The sequence below is a fragment of the Lithobates pipiens genome, unplaced genomic scaffold, assembly GCF_037356315.1.
Source record: "Lithobates pipiens isolate NorthernLeopardFrog02 unplaced genomic scaffold, aLitPip1_a1.2 Scaffold_19, whole genome shotgun sequence".
In the NCBI taxonomy this organism is placed as follows: domain Eukaryota; kingdom Metazoa; phylum Chordata; class Amphibia; order Anura; family Ranidae; genus Lithobates; species Lithobates pipiens.
The window spans coordinates 292433537-292459045 of NW_027507764.1; the positions used below are offsets into that span (position 1 = coordinate 292433537).

At 40.0% G+C, this 25509-nt stretch overlaps 1 protein-coding gene across 2 annotated transcripts in view; it reads right to left on the reverse strand.

Annotated features, from left to right (window-relative positions):
• Positions 1–25509, reverse strand: part of GABBR2 (gamma-aminobutyric acid type B receptor subunit 2) — a 984619-nt gene that overhangs the window by 754175 nt on the left and 204935 nt on the right. The gene's annotated exons all lie outside the window — the stretch shown is intronic.

Consider the following 25509-nt stretch of genomic DNA (forward strand, 5'->3'; position numbering starts at 1 on the left):
TCCATATAACATTCAATGTATCCGAACGCTGTCAATGAACACACCAGGAACTGGTGCTGGAGACCGGAAGTCTTGGTCACTTGGAACCAGGAAAGGCAGAAGTGATCTCCGAAGGGTTGAATCGCAACGCTTGGAGTTGTCATGACAACCATGACTAACATGTTTCGCGTGCATGCGCCTTCTCAAAGTCACGGACGCTTGTGGCAACTCCAGTTAAAAAGGCACCTCTATAGCTGGGGCAGGGAACAATACAAAATGATGTTAACCCTTGGTGATAATAGGCTTAAGAAAGTGAATCCTGTTAGCGCTGTTCATGAATGCTGAAAGATCAGCAACAAAAACTCCATGAAAAGTAAAATAATAATTAATAAATAATATATATATATATTTTTTTGTTTCATGAGGATTATCGTACCTATCTAAAATCAAGCCTAGATTAAATATGAGACCCAGATATATAATAGATATAATAAGGGAAAAAAGGGAATTCTATAATGATAGAAAATAAAAAATAAAAATAAATAAAAATTGATTAGAAAAAAATAAAAATATATCTAATAATATAATGAAAATATAAATAATTTAAAATAAAACATAATGAATAAACTGAATATAAAAGAATTCAAAAATGATGGAAGATCAAAAATAATGTTGAATGGGCATATTAATACATAATATATAGTAATGTTACTGTTAATAATATGTATTCAAAGTTACAGTAATGAATCATATTCAGAGATGGTTTATTTAAAAAGCCCCCTCAGGTAAATATGACCTTAGATAATTATTTGATGATTATTTAGTTATTATTTGATGATACTCAGAACATCAACCTCTTCGTTCAGGCCATCAGGCAAAAGGGAACCGAATGAATAAAAACAAAATGTCTACGTTCGACAAAGAAGGGAGAATCTTTCGTTGTCGGTTAAAGTACCCTTTGGGATGGCTTCAATGGCAAAAACCTCCATATGTCTAAAATCCTTATTGGGTGCTTGATGAAAATGTCGGAGAATGCTGGGTTTTGTACAGCCCTTTTTTGTCAATCGACGGTGCTCCCCCACTCTAACCCATAGAGAGTATATTGTGCGACCCACGTATAACAGGCCACATGAGCATCGCAAGACATAAATTACGAACTCAGTGGAACATGTGATGAGCTGTTTAATTTCAAAAGATTTGCCTTTATTTGTAGCTATCGTTGATTGGCGATGAGGGATTGATTGGCAAGTGAGACAGCCTCATTTTTGACACAGGAAGATCCCAACTCTGTTGTCAAAATAGGTTCTAATATCCAATATAGGTCTGTTATTAGATTTCACCAGTTTACTGGGGGCGATGATATTTTTTACGATGTCACAGTCCCGGAGGATGCTGGGACTGTGACATCATAAGGGGGCGGGGTCACCATGTGACATCAACCGGTGACCCCACCCCTTGTCCCTATATAAGTCGCCGCGCACCGCGTCCCTGGCATTGCGGCCAGAGAGAGTGTCGAGTCAACATCTCCAGAAGAAGAAGAAGAAGAACGGAAGGCGGTGGTGGCAGCGGCGGTGACGGCAACAGAAGACCGGGCCACCGCTAGTAAAAGAGCTGGAAGAAGAAGCGGTGGCCCGGAAAGAAGAACCGAAGAGGGGGACAGGACCCCCCGAAGTCGGAAGAAGAGGGCGGCGACGAAGAAGAAAGCCGGGCTCCTCCGCTAGTAAAAGGGCTAGCAGAAGATAGTGGAGGAGTCCGGCGAGAAGACCCCAGAAGATGGAAGACCCCCGGAGCTGTGCAATAAACTATTTTAACCCTTGTGTGTTGTGTTTTTTTTTACATTTTTTTTCTCAGGTGAATGGGTAGGGGTAATTTGTACCCCATACTCATTCACATAGGGTGGGGGGCCCCTATCCCTGGGCCCCCTTATTAAAGGGGGCTCCCGGATTCCGATAAGCCCCCCGCCCGCAGACAACCAACAGCCAGGATTGTCGGGAAGAGGCCCTTGTCCTCATCAACATGGGGACAAGGTGCTTTGGGGTGGGGGGGCCGCGCGGCCCCCCTTTACCCAAGGCACACCCCATGTTGAGGGCACACGGCCTGGTATGGCTCAGGAGGGGGGGCGCTCGCTCGTCCCCACCCCCTTTCCTGACCAGCCGGGCTGCGTGCTCGGATAGGGGTCTGGTATGGATTTTAGGGGGGGACCCCACGCCGTTTTCTCGGCGTAGGGGTTTCCCCTTAAAATCCCTACCGGACCCCCGAGAAGGCATGCAGGCTTCATGAGTGAGGTGACATTATCGCCGCTCTCTCGCTCTTGCTACTATAGGAAAATTACATTTTCCTATTGCAGCCAGCGCGAGAACCAGCGCAACAGGAACGCGCTGGTTAGAGAAGCCTGTCGCTGGGAACCAGCATGACAGTATCGCGCTGGAAACACAATATCGGCGGCACCTACTGTATATCAGGGATATGTAATTAGCGGACCTCCAGCTGTTGCAAAACTACAAGTCCCATCATGCTCTGCCTCTGAGTGTCCTGCTTGTGGCTGTCAGAGTCTTGCTATGCCTCATGGGACTTGTAGTTCTGCAACAGCTGGAGGTCCGCTAATTGCTTATGCCTGGTCTATATAAACTGATAGACCACTCGTAAAACTGTTGGAGCTGGCCACGATTGGCCTCCCTGGGGGATTGATTAAAGATTTGTGAACTTTGGGGAGATGGTAGAAATAAGGGGTACTGCAAACCTTTGGGTGGAGGAAACATTTCTCCTTAATATTTAAAACCCCACCCTTATGAGCTGTTTCAACCATTGTGGTCAATTCACGTTGGAATTGAGGGAGAGGATCGGAGGTAAGTTTTAGATACATGTTGGTATCAGAAAGAAGGCGATAGGCTTCACGAAGATACTCAGGCTTAATCCTTAATCACCAAACTGCCACCTTTGGCAGCCTGTTTTATTATAATATCCTATAATATCCTAAATAATGTTTTATTATAATATCCTATTTACAGTTAAATCTTTGAGGGCCTGACTTTCAGCTCTACTCAGATTAGCATGTTTTTTTTATTTTCTGGGGCATCACACAACTCTATGAACTCTTTGTATACGGCTTGATAAAATATCTTATATAAGAGCCCTTAGATTGAGTAGGGTTGAACATCGAAGGTGGTTTCAAACTAGGGTGTTCGATATTTGGCTCTACAAACGGATATTGGGTCTGACTTTCTATGTTACTTTCAACCCGAGGACACAAAAAAATTGTATTATTTATTACTTATTATTTTATTTTTCATGGAGTTTTTGTTGCTGATCTTTCAGCATTCATGCACAGCACTAACAGGATTCACTTTCTTAAGCCTATTATCACAAAGGGTTTTTTGTATTGTTGCCTGCCCCCCTGCTATAGAGGTGCCTTTTTAACTGGAGTTGCCACAAGCGCCCGTGACTTTGAAAAGGCACGAAACATGTTAGTCACAGTCCTCATGACAACTCTAAGTGTTTTGCGATTCAGCCCTTCGGAGATCACTTCTGCCTTTCTGGGTTCCCTGGTTCCGAGTGACCAAGACTTCCGGTCTCCAGCACGAGTTCCTGGTGTGTTCAGTGGCAGCGTTCAGATACATTGAATGTTATATGGAATGCCGGCATAGCCTCAGTTTTCAATCTGCCGAAGCAGGTTCACTATCAGATACATATTTACAGCTTGTATCACACAACGGGATATAAGATTTTACATCTAAAACCTACCACCTGGAGAATAGCCTGAATAATAAAGATATATTTTTAATAATGTCCTCTAGATTATACACTTTGTAAACAGGTAAAGTGCAACTATACTATTGATAAAAGGATAAGAAGAAACAAGTTAAGTGGCTCTGCATTACAATGATGCTATGTATTCCTTGTGTAAGGGGCCCCAGTGGTGGATTGTCCTGCTTCATACAGGAAGTCCCTTGAAAGACCAAACATAGCTCCCACAGCACTGTTTACAAGCATTAGTAATAGAGAAGTGGTAAAAGAAAACATTTTATGGCATGCTTAACTGCTTCTAGTGGTTATATATTTTATAGTTTCAGTATCAGGTGACTATGGCTACCTATCAAAAAATGGCATAAATTTGGATTTGTAGCTCCAACCACTTCATACCAGTCATAATGTAGGGTAGTTCAAAAAGAGAAGGTGAACAAAATAAAATAAGGCTAACTACTCCCCAACAGATCTTTATTAACATATTTCTAAACATTTTTGTGAAAACACATGACAAACAGTGCCTGGTGAGTTAAAAAACACACATTACCCATCATGTCCCCCAAACTTATAAATATTGATCATATTTAAAAAATTAGCTCAAAAAACAATTCATATCTATATCAGCATCATGATATGGTGATAAGAAGGCTGCTAAGCAATAAACATATGTCTTCAAATCTGCCTTGCAAATAACAGTGGCTTTGCTGTAATTATTGGTTGATAAAAAACAATAAAAAAAGTAATAGTATACCAGCTTGGGTGATATACAGGCGAGGAGAGGAGAGGTGTGGGATAGCAGGTGTTTATGGTCCACCACAGACAGGTAAGTGTTTGGATAATGCCACACTCAAACTCCTTTGTGCCTGGAAGACAAAGCGCCACTCGAGGAACTCTAAACGGGACAAAAAGGATACTTCTGTATCAAGAACAGTGGCATTAAACTTGAAGATTCATTAAGGAAACAGATGAAAAGTAAATCCCTGTGGTCCAGATAGAGATATAAAATTACCGGAAATTTTGAAGCAATGGGAATTTTTTTTTTTTTTTTTTGCTGTTTTCTTCCGGAAATTTTGGAAAAATGAAAAAATACATTTTCAATGTGGAGTAGTTTTACAAACTGAATGTCATTTTTTTTTTTACCCTGGGAACATGAAATTAAGTGTATATAAAAGTATTATGGTTGAAATAAAAGTATAGCTTATTCAGTAAATTAGCTAACTTTTTATCATTGTATTTTTTATTACAAATGGAATAACAAGGACTGTATATGTTAAGAACATTTCAACTATACATGAGAACTCATAATAATGCAAAAGCTTCCTGCAATTTTAGTTATTGACAATGCTGATACAGAAGCATATATTGCTCTAAGAGTTTTTAGCTCTATCTGCCATAAGCTGAATATTTACTAATGGCCCATGCCCTTTGGATTATGCAGGTTTGGGTTTATCAATTGCTGGTTATTTGGAGGCTTTTGCATAGTCCATTTTATTACTCATCCTGAACCATTTTATATAGGTATTGGAACCATCTTTATTTATGAATCTTGGATTGATACTGTCATGTCATAACATATGACATTGTATAGCGAATATTTTTGTGCAATACACATATCTATATTACCTGGTAGGAGTCAAGAGGAGGGTGGCCCTAGATACTGTGGAGAAGGAATAGTCACCTTGATGCAGTGTTGTTTTGAATCTGCTGGTCCTGTTTGACTTGGCAGTATAGGGGAGAGAGCTCCTAATTCTCTTGATTTATGTACACTTTTATCAGTTTTTTTAATATTTAGTAAACAAACTTTGTTGTTAAATTATATAGTATTCCTTTCTGGTAAAAGTCCGCTCAAGTGTCCAAAACAATTTTCTAACAGTTTACATTGGATGTGGTACCCCCTTAGCTAGCTATGTCTTCTAAATACATTTTACTGAGAGGACGAAAATAAAAGCCAATTTACTAACCAGACTATAGCTAAACATTATGCTGTGAAGGTGAAGAACATTAATAAGGATCATTTAAGGGTTATTAAGATAAACTAATTTATCAGACAAGTGTACCCTATTACCTGTCAATTAAGGCCTGAGGTGAGAACAAACACCCAACTGTAGGAGGTACAATACAAAAACCTGCACATTTTAGAAGATATTCACACAGCATGCAGTCGGTGATGTCACCGCGCATGTGCTCTGAAGGACAGCAAACCCATACCGTCCCTTCAGAGCTCTGTGCCGCGGTCCATGACTCCCATGCGCATTCATGGGAGTGACCTCATCGTGGCATGGCCAATCTTGCAGAGGATGCAAACCCATAAGTAAGACCGGGTAAAGATGGAAGCACCTTCACTGGTGACAGCACGCCGCTGGGGGACTTTGTTCTTAACTAAGTATTTCATAATGTGCTAGTATGCAATTCACACTAGCACATTATGTCAGTGTCTTACAGGGTTTAAAAAAATATGCAGTTTAATACCGCTTTAAAATGTTCAAATGGTCAAATCTTCCAAGTAGACAAGTATAAGTTAAAAGATCACTTGATGATTGTATTATTTGCAAAGCTGCCAAAACTGATTCTTAATATTTATTTTCTTAGTATTCTGTCTGATAAATTAAATGGATAATTATAACAGTTATGACTTATACTAATGTATTTCTTTGAGACTGGGACAGTCTGGCTGGTGGGGCATCTTCGATGTACTTGTCCAGGATCCTATTCTGGTACAGGTACATAAATTACGTCCTTGTCCTATGGACGAGTTCTAGAGATTACTTTTGTTAAAAGTTTGGAAAGAAATACCGTATTTATCTGCGTTCAACATGCACTTTTTTCCCCTTAAAATCAGGGGAAAATCGCGTGTTATACGCCGATCCCCCACGATTTCCACACGATTTTTGGGCTCTGGGTGGCTTTCAGCCGCCTTCGGCCCTTCTCGCGGCTTTCGGCCGTACTTGGCGGCTTTCGGCGGCTTTCGGGCCCTTCTTGGTGGCCGAAAACCGCCGAGAAGGGCTGAGAGCGGCCGAAAGCCACCAAGTACGGCCGAAGGCAGCCGAAAGCCGCTGAGTACGGCCAAAGGCAGGCAAAAGCTGCCGAGTACGGCCGAAGACGGGAAAAAGCCGCTGAGAACTTCCGGGCACCGCCGAGATACACAGGATATCTCAGTGGCGCCATTTTTAAAAACAAAAGCTGACTCACTGAGGGAACAACGATGCACAAGGCTGCAATGACGGACAAACTGCATGATGGACAGGCTGCATGACAAGGCTGCAATGACAAGGCTGCAATGATGGACAGGCTGCATGACAAGGCTGCAAATGACACTGACAAGGCTTCAGATGGACACTGATAAGGCTGCATTGATGGTCATTTAAATGTAAGTTTTTTTTCCTTAAATTTCCCTCCTAAAAGTTTTTTTCCTTAAAATTCCCTCCTAAACTTGGGGTGCGTGTTATACACAGCCGCGTGTTATACGCCGATAAATAAGGTACATATAATTTGAGATTCAGTATCAGGATGCTTTTCTGGAACTTACTATACAAAAAAAGCCAGGTGGGAAATGCAAACACAAAAAGAGTCCATCACAACTGAAGGGAATTACAGGATTTTGAAACAGAAGCTATCTCCCCCTGGTCCAGATTTACAAAGTGAGGTTAAAAAACATTGTCTGGGTACTGGCTATTAATGTGCAAAAAATACTGATAGTGAGAATCTCCTTTATGGAAGTAGGAAAAGAAAAGATGTTACACAGGTCCATACTAGGCTTAGTATTTAATATTCAAGTATTTCATACAAATGAATGACATTTGTGCAAAACACTGACACTTGTTAACTAGTGACAACTTGGTAAAGAAATATGTTTATTCTTATCCTCAATATACATTCAGAAAGGAAAAGTCACTGGGAGATTTTCAGATATTTCTGTCTTGAGCATAATAGAAATGTGACCTTAAGTGATGAGTGTGCCCCATGGTCCAAGATCCCTAATGCGGGATTGATGATTTTGAGAGTTTGGACTTATGTATATTTGATTTTGTTTAATGACTCTGTATTTCTTCAGTTTCTTCATATAAACTGCTTACAGTGATGCATGTAAATCATGTAAGATGTTGTGCATAATATTGTTTACACAAAAAAAAGCTTTTTTATTGTATTGGGTCCTCTGGATTTTCTGGAGAGGTAGTGGTACCATGTCACATGCTTTGCCCTACCTGGCTTTTTAGGAATGTGGAGGGTTTTTCCGATCTTGCTTGCTGTGATGTCATGATACCATGCACATGACATCATTGTTATTTTTTATGGGGACATCGCACCAATCTCACCTGTTTGGGTGGGACAACATCACTCGTTCTTTTTCTTCCCGGTAGCCATATGCAGCAAACTGGTGCACCTCTGATGCAGCTGGTATAACACCGGTGAAACTTGTCCAACAACTTGTTATTCATGATCCCCTCTACTGGATGGCCTCTTTTATAGTCTGCATCCATGGAAAACATGGACTGATAGGTATATCTTTAGAATTGATATGAGCATTTGTTCTATGACACTATTTACCTATTGATTGACATATATATATTGTTTCTTTGGTGGGTGGATTGCATGTGAGATGTTATATATAATATGCCCGAAGACTTGAGGTAGTAGGGGTCGTGATTTATTTTAACCCTTGGCCAAGATTTCTAATATTTGGTTTCTCTTTTGTTTTGTAATAAAGTATATTTTTTGTACATGAGTATTGGAACTTTGGACTTTGGAGTGTGTTTTTCTTGCATAGCAGTTGAGACGGGTAGAGTCATAACCAGAGTTTTATTGTGAGAGGGTTGATTAAAAAATAAGTACGCCCTATGCATACATTGGATATTCATTCAAGCAGTGTCGATAACAGCTATATACTGTAACTTGAACAAATGACACACACAAATGACACACACAAACGGGTGGCACAGTGGTGTAGTGGTTAGCACACTTGCCTAGCAGTAAAAAGGGTTGCTGGTTCACAACCACAACACTACCTGCCTGGAGTTTGCATGTTCTCCCTGTGCCTGCGTGGGTTTCCTCCCACACTCCAAAGACATGCTTGTAGGTTACTTGGCTTATGTTCAAAATTGGCCCTAGTATATGAATGGGGACCCTGGATTGTGGGCTCCTTGAGGGTAGGGACTGATGTGAGTGTGCAATGTACAGGGATAGGGACAATTGTAGACACTCACTCAGGGTGAACTGGCTGGACTGGTGTCTTTATTCAACCTTACTAACTATGTAACTGTGTAACTGAAATTAGCTTAGGGTTTGAGACAACAATTTAACCCAAACTCTAGCTGTTCAAATTCTGCTGAACAAGCAAACTAAAGTTTACATTCATTCATTTCTTGAAGGGGTAAACAAATGCATGCTGCACCACCTTTTCCTAGCTAGCTTGTCATTTTTTTTTCTTCCACGTGGTTTCCTCAGAAAATCCACACCAGACTTCCATCATTGGTAAGGGTCGGATATGCATTTTGGCCCGATGTAAACTGTTAATTTTTGCATTGTTGCATGAGGTCCCTGTTAAAATCCATACCAGACCCTTATTATAGCTAAGGGTCTGAAAAAGACATTGAGGGGAATACCCCAGCAACTTTGTTTACAAACAGAACAAATCTGATCAGGAACTGCTATTTAATAGTCAATAGTTTTTCTTTTCTAAATGTCATTTTAGCTGGAGTACATCCTGCAGGTGTGCCATCCTACATGCAGGTGTAAAGCATTCCCCAACTATGTTATTAAAAAAAAACATGTATTTTAATGTTTTCCTTTAAGCCTCCTAAAAATAGTTTTATTGGTACATGTAACTTATGGTAGTGCCCAGCTACCTATGCTATTTTGTTCCAAAAACTTGCAACCTGACCTTGAAAAAGGTCAGATTTTTTTATGCTCCCATAGACTTAAATAGTTATTAGGTTTGTGGATCTCAGGCTGGGTTCACCATACTTCCACAGAACAAAACCCAGACTAGTATGCTAATCTCTAATCACAATAAAAATGAACAAAAATTTAGATTTGCCATGTCGAAAAAGCAAATACACCACTACATTTTTCAACACAGGTATTTCAGATTAGATGTCACTGATTAGAATTTCATACACGTGAAACCTGTCCCATTTCATCATCAGATATCTAGGAACTAGTATTTTTTTGCTGTTCATACAGGTGACATTATCATGCCAAGTTTGAAGCGTGACTGTGGGAATGTTATTGGTTTTGGGTTGGTTTGCTGTTTTAGGTCTTCAACAACTTGCAGTTATTGAATTAAATATGACTCAACCGACTTTTCAAAGTGTGTTTGATGATAAAGTCTGGCCATTTGTCCAAAAGTTGAAGTTTACAATATTTAACATTAAGGACAGCACCCACAAGTGGTAGACAAACAAGGGTGGCTTTTCCCTATTAACCCACTATGTGTATTTTACCATTTTTGGTTTAAGTCAGCTCATGCAGGCTCATAAAGAAGCAACCCTACAGAGTTATATAGCTTAGGGCATTAAGCATTGTGTGCCTATAGGGCCAAATTATAGAAACATAGTTCTGCTTTCAAACATGATCAGACTGCATTTAAAACATATATACCTTTTATATAGCAAAATAGATTATTGTACACAATTTGGTTATTTGGTTCTAAAATGATTTGGGAGGTCAGCTGGAATTCATGATTTATATATTTAAGCATGTTAATGTTGAAACTTATTTTGATTTTATTGAATCTAGACTGTGCAATAATACTGGATATTTAGTAAAAAAGAACAAAAGACTGCCTGCACAGTTTGTGAAGCTGTCATTAGGAATTATAGCTGAAGGCTGAATATCTATTTTATTGTCTTTTGTTAGAGCCACTTTCAAACAAATTAGCATTAGGTAATAATTTAATCTTAACACTTTGTCTTGCCTGCCACCTATATTGCATTTGTCACATAAAGTAATTAGTAATAACAGTAATATGAATGGATGACAGCTAAAATAGCCCATTAGGCGTACTTTTTATTGAAACAGATTAAAGCCAGTAGAAGATATATTAAACTGTGTGAACCCTTTACTCTTGGAATATAATTTATTGAGTAAGAGAAAAAAGTAACATATTTGTACTTATCATAAAATCTTTTTCCTATTTCTTATTTCTTATCTAGTAATTCCGAGACAATTGGGTTATGCTGCTGCCTTCAGGAGGTAGGGAGACTGACAAACAAAAAACATTATTCCTTCCCCTGTATAACCCCTCCTTCAACTGTCTTTCCTCAGCTTTGTGAGCAACCAGAACATAAGGCCAACAACACAGATGGGTAGGATATATGTTCTATAATAGACATCAAGGAAAAGATTTCATGATAAAAAAATCCTATTTTCTTTCATGTCCATTGAAGGACACAGAATGAGCTTTTCTGATTACAAAGCTATAGGTCTGACAAGCAGGGGGTGCATTAGACCTCTGAAATTAGACCACTGCTTCCACATAGAGTTCAAGGGTCCCACTCTTTATAGATTTATATTTTTCCTTATTCAGCTTTATTTTTTCTGAGTTTGAGTATCCAAGGGCCAGAGGTTACCCTATGGTTCAATTTTAAAGCACACGTAAAGCCTACTGTATGAGAGTCTAAAGAAACACAAAATCCAGTTAGTATGCAATGCTCAGACCTCATAAAGTAAGCAAAGAGCTTTCTTTACCTGTCCTGAGTCAAGTCCTTCTTCATCTGTGTCTTAGGCCGCATGCACACTGAACTTGATAAAAACTCCAGTAAAGTTAGTTGTACAAAGCTGTAGCTGTAGAATGAGTTTCACAGCATTTTTTCAGTACTATTTTTTAAGGTTTTTTGTAGCTTTTTGCGTTTGTTAGCTTATTTTTAGCAAAACTATACTCCCACAAAAGCTTACGGTTTAAAAATGCCAATAAACACCGACTAGATACAATTTTAAGCTTTTATCAGTTATGCCGCGTACATACGATCATATTTTCCGACAACAAATGTTCCATGGGAGCTTGCTGTCGGAAATTCTAACCGTGTGTATGCAAGACAAGCTTGAGCCCACATCCGTTCGGAAAAAATATCCCAGGATTTCATTGTCAGAATGTCCAATCGTGTGTACGCAGCATAAGAATGTTTTTACAGCTGAAAACTCCTCTTCAAACCCACTAGTTCTGGGGTTTTTTCCAGCCAGAAAACACTCCTGACAAAAAACACCAGGGAGGTTTATTTACTGAAAGCAAATCCACTGTGTATAAGTGTACTTGGAAGTACAGTTGCTGTAGATCTGAGAGGGACATGCAAGGGAAATAAAAAACAGCATTTTTACTCACACATGATTGGATGATAGAAATCAGCTGAGCTTCCTCTCATTTCAGATCTACAGAGACTGCACTTTCAAGTGCATTTGCAGTGCACTTGTAGTGCACAGTGAATTTACCATTAGTAAATCAACCCCTATGTGTGTATGAACACATAGGATAATATGCTGGGGAGGTTACTGGCTGTAGAAAAATATGCCTGAAGCCAAAAACAGAAGCTGTAAAAACGTCTAGTGTGCATGAGGTCTATATCCTATATGAAAGTGAAGCAGTGTATCATTACAGGAGAGCGGCATTAGGTGGACTTCACTGGCAGGGCCAACAGGTATTTGTGAAACTTTGCAAACTTTGCAAACTTTAAAGTTTGAAAACTTTAAAATTAAGTGCTGCAGCATTTTTTGTTTGAATTAAAAAAAAATATTTCTACATTAAGTTGACAGGCTAGCAACTTTTAGTCTTTAAATGACTGCCAACTCCCTGAAACTTAGTAACGTCAGTTCTTAAATTTTTGTCCTATATACAACAAATACATCGCAGTCTACTTATTGCTGCTGCTTCAGTTATGAATGAATATGTTGAAATCAGAAGCATGATCATTGTAGCCAGGCACTGCAAACCTTGTTTGGGCAGAAGGGAATCAAATACTGCATTTCTGATAGTCGTTGAATATGATAATGGAGCTGCATGGGAACCAGCCAAGTCTAGGTTAGGCCAAACACATATCAGTGGGAGCCCGTAAGGTTATTAGAGATGCCAACATTCCATTCTAAACAATGATATTCCCACTGCCAATCTACTGCCTGTTTTAATAATAATAATAAATTAATTATTAATAATTCATTATTAATATTGCTATCTTAATAATTTGGATAGAAAGAATTCAAATTAAGTCTTAATTAAGCAAACAAAAAGTTTCATCAGTCTAAACATTTTCTATTTCCTAAGCAGTGCTTAGTGACCCAATCCATGAAAGTCAATGAAATTGACAAAAGTCTGTATCCCTTTGCATTTATTATTAAACAAGGGCTGTGTTTGAACTAGATCAAGATCACATAGGAGATGATATGAATGGGACATTTAGTACTCTTTATGCTGTTTTGTAGAGGATGCCCTGTATTCTGAGTGAAAGATTCTGCTCATTTTCTGTCAAGACAATTAATACCCCTAGGACACAGACAAAGATGAAGACAGACAGCTCTAAATTTCCTTTATTCCTTCTAGGTTACCTGCTGACTTTTATTTTGCCATGCATATAACTAGATTAGACACTAAGAAAAAATATTGTGCATAACGAATATAATCATTAATTGGAATATCAATTAGTATTACATGGTTCAGCAATGTAATATAAACATAAAAAAATTAAATAACAGAAGTAATATACTCTGTTTGATAAAGTTTTACAGATATATGTAGCGACAAGACCACAGAATACAGAACTGCCCCAGACAAACGTAATCAGACATTAATTTTTCCATTATATTGGTGTAGGGATCTGCTGTCCTCCAGTCCGAATCTGTAAATGCCTGTATATATATATAAAATGTTGTTGATTTTGAAACCCCAGAAGGGGGAAGCGTAGAGAAAGAAAGTGTCAGCCACTTGCCCTGTCCATACTGCTTAAGCCTGGTTCACATTAGTGCAATTTCAATATGTGACTTGAGTCACACAGAATTGCATGATAATGGAAATCACATTTTTTGACATCACGAAATGGAGAAATTTTGAAAAACATTCCTGTACTACTTTGGTGTAAATCCAGCACGATTTTGGCCCCATAGAATATGTATACCAGATCCATGTACCATCCAAGTAGCAGGTAAGTATTCAAGCAGCTGTATTCAAGCAGCACTACATACAGTATCTAACAAAAGTGAGTACACCCTCACATTTTTGTAAACATTTATTATATATTTTCATGTGACAACACTGAAGAAATTACACTTTGCTATAATGTAAAGTAGTGAGTGTACAGCTTGTATAACAGTGTAAAATTGCTGTCCCCTCAAAATACCTCAGCACACAGCCATTAATGTTTAAACTGCTGGCAACACAATCGAGTACACCCTTAAGTGCAAATGTACAATTTGGGCCCAAAGTGTCATTATTTTGTGTGGCCACCATCAGTGGTGGCCTGTCCATAGAGGTTGCACGAGTGCAGCCTCCCCTATCAATGTGTCTGGCCCTCTGATCTACATATCAGAGCTCTGGACCCTGGATTCCAATGTGGGGTGAGTGTTTTTTTTACGCACCTGATTAGTGCCAGAGGCTCTAATAGGCTTCAAAAAAGGGTGCTCTTGGAGAGCAGAGCATTCTGCTTTGATCCCACCCTGTTGTGTGATGATAGCAAATTCACTTTCACTATGTTAACACTAAAGTTCCTCCCCGCCAATCAGGAGGGAGGTCGTGAAACCTGTTTCCCGATTGGCCAAAGCATCAGGTGATCCTACTGGATGCCTAGCGCTTTGGTGGAAGAGGAGATACATGGTGGAGGAAGCTTGAGGAGCGGACACCAAAGCCGCCACTGCCCGTTTTCCAGGAGAGGACACCACAGCCCCGTCACAAGAGTGGCCAAGTCCCAGACCACCCAAGGGGGGTGCTGTCAGTGCTGCTCTGCCGGGCGGGGAGGTGCTGTCTTAGTGCCGCACCACCGGGGGGGTGTTGTTTGCCGTGCCCCAAAAGAACCCACCAGCCGCCACTGGCCACCATTATTTTCCAGCACTGCCTTAACCTTCTCTTCCACTCCTCCCTGATGACATCACGGTACTAGTGGATGTTAGAGACCTTGCGTTCGAGGATGCCTCACAGATACTCAATAGGGTTTAGGTCTGAAAACATGCTTGGCTAGCCCATCACCTTTACCTTCAGCTTCTTTAGCAAGGCAGTGGTTGTCTTATGCCATGTACACACGACCAGACTTTCCGTCAGAATAAACTCTGACGGTGTTTCCAGCGGAGTTTCCGATGGAGTTCCAACTGAATGGACTTTGGTGTGATCATAGTGTTACACATGATCACACCAAAGTCTGTTCATTTCGAACGTGATGACGTATGTCGGGACTAGAAAAGGAAGTTCAATAGCCAGTAGCCAATAGCTGCCCTTGTGTCGTATTTGGTCAGTCGGACTAGCATACAGACGAATGGTTTTCCTGATAGGAATTGATTCCGTCTGAAAGATTTAAAACTTTTAAAATTTCTAGGTCTGTCAGACTTTTTGAAAAAAAAAGTCCGCTGAAGCCCACACACGATCGGAATATTGATATGAATATATGATTCCGTCTGACCTTTTCTGTCGGAAAGTGTTGGAGTACTGCCCTGCAACCCAGTCTCGGAAGGGAGGGGATTATATTCTGTTTTAGTATGTCACAGTACATGTTGGCATTCATGGTTTCCTCAATGAACTGTACCTCCCCAGTGCTGACAGCACTCATACAGCCCCAGACCATGACACTCCCACCACCATGCATGACTGTAGGCAAGACACACTTGTCTTTGTACTCCTCACCTGGTTGCCGCCACACACGCTTGACACCATCTAAACCAAATAATTTTATCTTGGTCTCATCAGACCACAGTAACAGGACATGGTTCCAGTAATCCATGTTCTTAGTCCGCTTGTCTTCAGCAAACTGTTTTCAGGCTTTCTTGTGCATCATCTTTAGAAGAGGCTTCCTTTTGGGATGACAGCCATGCAGACCAATATAATGCAGTGTGCGGCGTATGGTCTGAGTGCTGACAGGCTGAACCCCCCCCTTCAATCTCTGCAGCAATGTTGGCAGCACTCATATGTCTATTTCCCAAAGACAACCTCTGGCTATGACACTGAGCATGTGCACTCAACTTCTTTAGTCGACCATGGCGAGGCCTGTTCTGAGTGGAACCGCTGTATGGACTTGGCCACCGGGCTGCAGCTCAGTTTCAGGGTTTTGGAAATTTTCTTATAGACTAGACTGTCTTTATGTAGAGCAACAATTATTTTTTTCAGATCCTCAGAGAGTTCTTTGCCATGAGGTGTCATGTTAAACTTCCAGTGACCAGTATGAGAGAGTGAGAGCGATAACACAAAATTTAACACACCTGCTCCCTATTCACACCTAAGACCTTGTAATACTAACAAGTCACATGACACCGGGGAGGGAAAATGGCTAATTGGGCCCAATTTGGACCCTTTCACTTAGGGGTGTACTCAATTCTGTTGCCAGCGGTTTAGACATTAATAGCTGTGTGTTCTTTTGAGGGGACAGAAAATTGACACTGTTATACAAGCTGTAAACTCACTGCTTTACATTGTAGAAAAGTGTAATTTCTTCAGTGTTGTCACATGAAAAGATATACTAAAATATTTACAAAAATGTGAGGAGTGTACTCACTTTTGTGAGATACTGTAATTACACTGAAAGTCAGTTCAAAATCAGATTGCAGCAGTAGTGTCAACCTAACCTAAATCCTGGATCAGAACTGACTATTATACACTACTAGGGAGGGACTAAAGCACAGAGTAGAAAGACTGACTCTGAGTTACAGTGCCATTTACCCTCAGGGATGTGGCATGCAGCAAGAGTGAATACCTGCCTCCTCCTTTTAAAACAGCTTTATATCCAAGGGACAGGATGATGTTGCTAGGACAGAAAAGTATCCAACACATAGATGCTGAATCATCCTCAGGGGCCCCTTCAACTGCTCTTTGATGCAACAGTCATCTGGATGTATCTCTATCAAGAATATATACCCAGGTATATGTGCACAATTCCACCTGGAATCCTATTGGGCCCTTTGCTGATAATAACTGTTTGTGCATTGGATGGATGTACTACTATTAATATCGTCTTATAAAGCTTGTTTTATTTCTATACTGTTGTGCATCTATATGTTTATGATTAGTGTCATATGCTAATTGCAGTATTTCCTCTGCTCCTAATTACTTTGTTTAGATTACTGATTAATTTCCTAGGAAGGAGATCCCCTTTGTTCACAGAGGCCCTGTCCAGGGTGGAGATACTGCAAACTTTATTATTAAACTCACTCTTCCGCTTAGCGAAGGTTCTGGCTCTCCTATTTACCAAAAGGTTTAGCGCAATATCCTGTTTGGGGAAGTCCATTTCTTATAACCTTCCCCCTCAAAAGGGGACAGTGATTAGGGATCATTTTACAGTTAGAGAATGGAATAGCCAAGAGATGAATGTGTAATTCCATCTATCCTTGCTCAGGATTGGTTTGTAAAAACCTAAAATGTGTGCACCAAGCTTAGACTATGGCTGCCAGTAGCCAAGCTCAAGAAAAGAAGACTCTCAAGACTGGAGAGGTGGTATAAGTCTAGGTTCTGCGTGCCACATTTGTACAGGCACAGTAGCCCATTCATTTCAGTTAATGGCACCCTGCACGTTGTGGCTGCATGTGAGTGTGGGAATGCATGCAATTTATTTGTACTCCTGCACCCACACAATTGTTAACATAGCCCAAATCTTATAATTGCCATGGTTAAGCAGACATGTTAGTGTATCATTTGACAAGGCAGTGTTACAGTTTGCCAACATGGGCTCAGTTTTAAACTACACTGAGCAAAATTATAAAAGCAACACTTTTGTGTTTGCCCTTATTTTTTATAAACTGAACTTCAAGATCTATGTCTTTTTCTATGTACACAAAAAGCCTATTTCTCCAAAATCTTGTTTACAAATTTGTATAAATCTGTTAGTGAGCACGTCCCCCTTTGCCAAGATAATCCATCCACCTCACAGGTGTAGCATATATAGATGCTGATTAGACAGCATGATTATTGCACAGGTGTGCCTTAGGCTGGCCACAATAAAAGGACACTCTAAAATGTGTAGTTTTACTGTTTTTGGAGGAGTCGGGGCGGGGGACGAAAACAAGTCAGTATCTGGTGTGACCACCATTTGCCTCATGCAGTGCAGCACATAGCATTGATCAGGTTGTTGCGTGTGGCCTGTGGAATGTTGCTCCATTCCTCTTCAATGGCTGTGTGAAGCTGCTGGATATTGGCAGGAACTTTAACACGCTATCACATAAGCTGATCCATAACATCCCAAACATGCTCAATGGGGGACATGTCCAGTGAGTATGCTGGCCATGCAAGAACTGGGATGTTTTCAGTTTCCAGGAATTGTTTACAGATCCTTGCAACATGGGGCCGTGCATTATCATGCTACAACATGAGGTGATGGTCGTGGATAAATGGCACAACAATGGGCCTCAGGATCTCATCATGGTATCTCTGTGCATTCAAAATGCCATCAATAAAATGCACCTGTGTTTGTTGTCCATAGCATACACCTGCCCATACCATAATGAATGAATGAATGAAATACTTGTATAGCGCACAATGCGAACTGAATCCCACCACCACCACGGCCACTCGATCCACAACATTGACAACAGCAAACCACTCACCCACCCAATGCCATACACGTTGTCTTCTATCTGTACAGTGAAAACCGGGGATTTATCTGTGAATAGAACACATCTCCAAAGTTCCAAACACCATCAAATGTGAGCATTTGCCCACTCAATTTGGTTATGTCAAACTGCAGTCAGGTGAAGACCCAGATGAAGACAACGAGCATTCATATGGCCTTCCTTGAGACAGTTTCTGACAGTTTGTGCAGAAATTCTTTAGTTATGCAAACTGATTGTTGCAGCAGCTGTCCGGGTGGCTGGTCCCAGACGATCTTGGAGGTGAAGATGCTGGATGTCGAGGTCCTGGTCTAGTGTGGTTACATGTGGTCTGCGGTTGAGAGGCCGGATAAATGTACTGCCAAATTCTCTGAAATGCCTTTGGAGATGGCTTATTGGTAGAGAAATTAACATTCAATTCAAGGGCAACAGCTCTGGTGGACATTCCTGCAGTCAGCATGCCAACTGCACGCTCCCTCAAACTTGCGACATCTGTGCCAGGCATTGTGCTGTGTGATAAAACTGCACATTTTAGAGTGGCCTTTTATTGTGGCTAGCCTAAGGTAAACCTGTGCAACAATCATGCTGTCTAATCAGCATCTTGATATGCCACACCTGTGAGGTGAATGGGTTAGTTTACTAACACAGATTTAGATAGATTTGTGAACAATATTTGAGAGAAATAGGCATTTTGTATGCATAGAAAAAGTCATAGATCTTTAAGTTCAGCTCATGATAAATAGGGGCAAACGCAAAAGCTTTTAAACATATTCAGCTCCCACATCATAACTACTGAGTGGTTCTGATTTTCATTTTGATCTTTATCTTTTACATCTTGCTAAATACTGTATGAAACATTACATATGAAAATTTTATAGCTACCATTTGCAGCCAGCAGGTGAAACTCTAGATTCCCTTTCCCATTTTTAGCAGATATACTTTACTCCTTTTCTTTAAATCTCTTACATTGTGAACAGACCTCAATAGCAGGACCTTTAATTTACATACACAGCTGGACAAATGCTGCCTTTTTTTAAATTCCAGTATTTATGTTGAGAATGTTCTTTAATAAGTCTTGCAAATCCATATTTGCTTTTGATAGATTCATTCCAGGACAGCTTTATCTAAGTATTTTACCATAAAGAAATTTCTTTCATAGTGAATCCACATTTTTATACTCAATAAATCTGCTTTTTGACTTGCAAGGACTATCATGCCAACACGCATGATGGCTTATTAGTGCAGGTTTTCTAAATTATTTAATTGATTGCCATTGGCTTATTGTTAGGGTCATAACCCTCTTATAGACGCAGAACTCAAACCCCAAAATATTAGATGTGATACCTTATGCCTACAGATATGTGTACCATAACACTTTACAGACACTGGACACACCTCAGCTATCCCTTAAAGTAATTAGTCATGTATGTGAACTATCACAATTATCCATTTTTTTAATAGGCAAGTTAATTTTAACTGTATGGGAACATGTATAACTCTAAACATTATTTGACTAGACAACGCAAGTTTGTATATACAGGTAAAATGAGTACATACCAGGGCATACAGTGTATAACAGGTGAATATAAACCATGGAAAGTATACACAGCCTAATCAGAGGGACAAGCCAAACAAAAAAAAAATAACTTGGGTATTGTTCAGGCACATACAAAGCAAACTTTACACACAGATAGAAATCCTCAGGTAACATGTCTCAGTGAAGGTATAATCATGTGAAAACTGGAATGCATTGCTCCCAAACCTTTTATGTTGTTATTTAAATGTGCACTTAAACAAATTAAAAAATGTGAAAAACAGCCAAAGAAAAATCGTCCCAACCCCATCGGGGTGCTCTTAGAATACCTTTATTTACAAGTTTTTTGATGGCCACTAAGATACTGTGTAAGGATAATGGCTAAGCCCACAATTGGCACCAACATCTTAAAGTCACATACGCATTGAACTTTGCTGATGGGAGCTGTAAGTTTCAGGCTGCATCATAAATTAATCCAATTATAATTTGAGCAACAACGTTAGAGGCATATAAATCTGCACATTATCTTTATGAAGATAATGTTAAACTAAATGAATTTGTTAAACTGCTGGAACTTCAAGAACATGCAAAGCTAGTGCAATTTTCAATTTCTAGATACAATGTTTTTAATTCTATAACTATTAAGCAAGGTTCAATGTCCAGTGCAAGATAAACCCATTGGTATGCTATGAATCGCTGAGCATGGCAAGACCTAATGAAATTCCATATGTTTAATTAAATTATGTTAAAAAATTTTATGAAGCAAAAGTACAGTACATATCAATTACTAAAGTAATATACACAACACTGAATTTCTTGAACTTTGAAACAGACAACTGACCGACATTTTATATACTCTGGGCAAATAAGAACATTTCATTTTTAAATTTTAAACAAAGACCCAATCCAGTTGGAGGGTGAGTCTAAATTATGTTAGTGCATTTATTCATGGTATACAACTTACCTTCTGAATGGTTTTAATTTTTATTTTGGCATTTATCTTTTAGACCTGGCAAAATATTTAATATTTTATAACCGTAGTAGGTAAAGCTCTAGGCTACGTTCCACTTCTTTATTTATTTTTTCTTCAAAACTGTGGTAAGGGCTTTACTTTAAATAGCCTATATTTTAAACAGACTTAAAGTGGTTGTAAACCCTTACAACACACTTTGACCTACAGGTAAGCCTAGATTAAGGCTTACCTGTAGGTCCAAGAAATATCTCCTAAACCTACACGGTTTAGAAGATATTTGCCGAAAGACAGGCACCGCTGTCTATGGCACATGCGCCGTAGACAGCGGCGCGCAGGCGCACTGAGCGACGAACAACGGAGATGCCACGCGTGTCAGCTCCTGTGCGCATGCGCGGGTGTGACGTCATCGTGGCTTCGCCGAATGACAGCGGCGGAGCAGCAAGACCCCACCGAGAAGATGGATGCGCCAGACTACAGGGGACAGCGGTGACATCGTTGGCTCCTGTGTCAGGTAAGTGACACATAATGGACTACTATGCGATGCATAGTAGTCCATTATGCTTTGCCTTTGCAGGGAATGAAAGAGGAAGTAAACTCATCAGGGTTTACTTCCTCTTTAAAGTCCAATTATCTGAGGACAGTCCCTGCTTTCAGGAGGCTGCTCCTTTTTATAAAGTGTCAAGTATATTTACTTGGATATAGCCTGTGTCCCTGATTCCCTGCCTGGCTGCCCCTGTAAAGTTTGGATGCCACTGAGCCAGGGATTGTTACTAATGCTGAAACTCTCCTCCTGCTCAGGAGAGGAGAGCGAAGAAAAAGATGAAAAGTGACCTGTTTCCCCCTTAGGCCCACATGAACCAGAACAGAGGAGACAGTAGCCTCAGAACCTAGGTATCGACTCTGGAATCACTATCTGCTGGTTGGGGGGGGGGCAAGGTCAGTGCAAGGGCCATTAGTGGGGGCAAGGATATGGGACAACTGAGACTAGGGGCCTTTGTGTACTGCCTCCTCTTCTGTACCACCTATTCTTCACTAACAACTGTCCCCTCTGTACTGCCAGTCCTTACTATCAACTGTCCTTTTGATACTGCCTGTCCATACTGGCAGGGCTGGCCTCAGCCCTTCCTCTCAGAGTTGGCCGCGCAGCTTTAAGCTAATTGCTAGCTCCCATCTCTCTCCACAGTTATTCAGCTGTTGTTAATATCCTGCTCGTCTGTCCTGCCTACTTAACCGGTCAGTCCAGAGGAGCTCTGCCTTTGCCTTGGTCAACATCACAAGAAACATCTCCTGCATTCCTGTTTAAAGACTGGCTTTTCTGACATCCCTTTCAGGCTCTAGATCCTGCTTGCTGTTCCACTATTTAGATCCCTGGCTTTTGGCTTGGCTGACTATCCGTTCCGGTTACTGAACTTTGGCTATGTTTTAACTATGTTTTGTCTTTTTTCTTTTATTATTAAACAAGTGTAATTTAACTGTACTTCTATCTTGGTCTGAGTTCATGGTTTCTGACACATACCAATAAATTCTCCCTACTGTACTGCCTGTCCTCTACATCAGCTGCCGCCTTCTTTGCTGCTTATGCCCACCATTAACTGTCTCCCTTTGTACTGCTTATTTCTACCATCAACTGCCTCCCTTTGTACTGCCTGTTCCCACATCATGTGCTCTCTCTGTATTGCCTGTCTCTACTATCAGTTGCCTCTCCACCCTTGTACTCCTTGATTTTTCTCTTACACTGATACGAATGCATGGGGCATTTCTTTCCTCATACTGGCATTGCTTTCTTCTCCACCAGTAACAGTATTTTATGGGTACAAAGACTGTGGCATATGTGTGCAGTGTTTACAGCAAATAGACTCAGGTTCGGTTTAATGATCTCCCTTTAAGCCACTCCCACTATTGAGCCTAATCTTGCCCTAACTACCCAAAATCTGCAGAACTTTATTTCTGGATTTTATCTCGGCGTGCCCCATGTCTTTTATAGTACTAGTCATGCTCAGATTTTCTCCCACTGTTTTTAGCTGTTAAGTCAGAATGATTACCTGTATGGGTATTGTTAACATTTACATATTGTTTGCTGTACTTTAATATGATTGAAAACATTGAATTAGGAGGATGTGATTTTGTGTGATTTAATGTTGAAAATCTGAGTAAATTATCAATAGTGGGAGCAAATGGTCTGTGCTGTACTTTTTCCTCAGGAAGTCCAATATGAGCAAAATCATATAGATAATAAAAAAACGTGTAAGAATGAAAACATTTGGTCAAACACCATTAGTTTCCCCTTCAAGTCCAACCACAGCCATTTTTTTATTGCTGCTTGTGTTCCTGCTGGGAAGAGGGTCAGTGGGCCATCATAAGCACATTATATAGTATATATGGGGGAGAGTTAGAACCTCTGTCAGATTTTACTAGCTGTGTCTTCATGCCCCACTGGTGTCATTGCTCTGATTTATCATCCTGGTGCCAAATAAAAAGCAGAAAATAAAAAAGGTTTCATACCACCGCTATGATGTACAAAACTTACCAAATACATGTTTTCCAGCTGGAAATGCTTTAATCCTTTCATTAATGCCTAAATGCTCAGGCCAAATTTATCAGTATCAATATGCATCAGGTACCTTGAAAAAAGCTTTCTCTCTCTCTCTCTCTCTCTCTCTCTCTCTTTCTTTTTCTTTCTCTTTCTTTCTTTCTTCACTTTTCTTAGGTTTTTGTTTTATGTTTTATGTTTTTTGTACTACTATTTTTTTGCAAGCAGCAGGTTATCAATATGTCATAGCTGATGTTGTGATCACAAAAACAGGAACGCCTCTGGTAGGTTGCCATTCATGAGTTGGGATACAAGCCATCATTGACATCTGCGAGTAAGAGCAACCAGAAAGGGAGGGGTTAAAGTGGAGGTTCACACAAAAATTGAACCATCACTTTTTGGAACCCTCCCCCCTCCAGTGCCCCATTTGGAACCTTTCAGGGGGGAGAGGGTGCAGATACCTGTCTAAGACAGGTATTTGCATCCACATCCGGCATAGATCCCACGGGATTCTATGCCTTTTCCCGCCCCCTCTACTGGGATAAACACGGGTCCCAAAGACAGCAGAGACCATTTGGATTGCGCTGCGATACTTGCGCATACACAGTACGGAACTGGGAAGCTTAATTTCCTGATTCCCTTACCGAAGATGGCGGTGGCAGCACCCGAGGACCGAGGGATGTTTAGGCCTGGGGTGCCGACATCGCTGGACCCTGGGACAGGTGAGTGTACTTATTTTAAAAGTCAGCAGCTGCAGTATTTGTAGCTGCTGATTTAAAAAAAAAATATTTGCGGGACTCCCACTTTAAGGGCCATGTGTCTGAGCCAGCAAGCATTTGGACTCAGTGAGGCCTTACTAATGCATCTAATGTTTTAAAATAAATGTGAGTTGTATACTAGCTGGGGTGGATAGGTTCATTTTTAATCCCTTGGATACTGCACTACTTTCTGTTATTTCCATGTATTGTTGAGACTACCGGCAGTTAATGTGGATTATACTGGATCCAAGCCTGAAGTAGCACAGTGGAAGGAACCCTTATCAGATATAGACTATTACACTTTGTCCTGAAAGTCCAATAGAGGTTACCGAGGACCAGTGAGGATTTCCTGAAGGGAGTGTTGCACAAAGTGCAAGGCGTGTTTGACCCTTATTAGGGTCTTGTAAGGAGGCGAGCAAGCATTGCATGTGGTGGCGTGAGCACTATGCATATAGAGGTTGTCTGAAGTAAAGAAATACTTCACATTTCTCTGCTTGTCAGCAGAAGAAATCATCACTTTATTATTGGACTTTTGTCTTTGAATACTTATTGCACATTCATTTTTTTTTTTTTTTTGTATATTTGTATGTTTTTTTACTAATGCCCTGTCTCATTTATATTTTATTTACTGTTTTTCTGTGGGAGCACATAAGTGACAGCAGCAGCAATTTCAGGTCTCAAAAAATTATTTTCCTGCATAATAGCGCGCAACTATCCTACTTTTAATTTACATAACGTTTTTATTTAAATTGGGGAAAAGATTTTAACAGACACCTTTTTTTTTTTTTACCAATGTGTTGACTTAATTGGAAGATGATTCACAAATCTCAAAATTCTCAGAATGGGAAAAGCTTTGTGTTTTGAGTGAAATGAAAACAATGTTGCCATTACAAGAAGAAGGCAGCGGCTATATTTATTTCCTTAGTAGAGTACTAAAGATATGCAGCTGTGTATATATTAAACCATTCATTATTCTCTGCAATAGTCTGAAATCAGATTTTTCTAGTTCTTTCAGCTCAATGAAATAATTTACTGAAGACTGTTACTACTATTGATCGTTGTGCATTGTTATTTTCTGCATTGAATTTCATTAATGAAACTTTCAGGCTAAAGAACTGATTGGATGCTTTATTTAACTGAGTTACATTTTAGAATTTGAAATATGTTAGATTTCTAGCACTTCAGAGTAAATATGTATGATTTGTGCACATATTTTTTGTCTAGAAAAACACTTAAAACTGGAAAAGCACATACTGATATTGCAAAATACATA